Source organism: Gavialis gangeticus, unplaced genomic scaffold (genome assembly GCF_001723915.1).
Source record: "Gavialis gangeticus isolate Ggan-Ray unplaced genomic scaffold, GavGan_comp1, whole genome shotgun sequence".
In the NCBI taxonomy this organism is placed as follows: domain Eukaryota; kingdom Metazoa; phylum Chordata; order Crocodylia; family Gavialidae; genus Gavialis; species Gavialis gangeticus.
In genome coordinates this window covers 4,633,448-4,634,275 of record NW_017729028.1, presented here as the reverse complement: position 1 = coordinate 4,634,275, position 828 = coordinate 4,633,448, and positions in this window count along the sequence as shown.

Here is an 828-nt window from a genome sequence, read left to right as displayed (position 1 = left end):
TGAATCACAGAATCAGAATCAAATTGGGAGACAAAAAAACCCCTCTCTGAATCAATTTGGAGGCTTAGAAAAGATTCAGAGATTCTGAAGGCAGTGTTTCAGGGGAACAGAAACTGAGAAGAGGGAGGGGGAGCAGGGGGGAAAGACTGACATCTGTAGCTGGCCAGTGACTGTGATCATTCCCTGAGTTCCCTTCCAATCACAGTGGGTCTACACATTTATGAATACACTTTAGGTAATGCACATTAAACTAGTAACTGTGGACACTTTTGCACATGCTTCTGGCGTACGGGTGTGGCACTTTAATTAGAGTAGCTCTAAGAGCTTTAATTAAAGTGCTACCATGCCTCCTGTATAAGTGTCCCCATGCTTACAACGTTGCTGGGGGCACTTGAACTAAACCTTGTTCAACAAGCACATTTTTAATCACAGGGACACTGATATGTGAGATGCAGGAGGTTGCTGAAGCACAGCAATTGCCACACTCAGGCAGACCCAATTAATCGCTGGAATTCCTACACTTACAATACAATCTCAGAATCATAGCTATTACTCAAATGAACAAAGTCAGACTCAGACCTTGCTCTGACCTGCTATAATACCAACCCCAGGGCAAGAAAGACAGGATCCTTCTCATCATCACCTACAGCCCCCAGATTGAACACCTTAGACACATCATTAATGACCTCCATTCCCGTCCAGAAAATGATGACCAGGGATCTGGGTTTTCTGTTTCCCATGGACAAATGGAGAAAACTACAGATTTCCCCTTTTTGTCAGTGAAAACGTGGATTTCTCCTTTTAGCAGAGAAACCCATGGATTCCCTG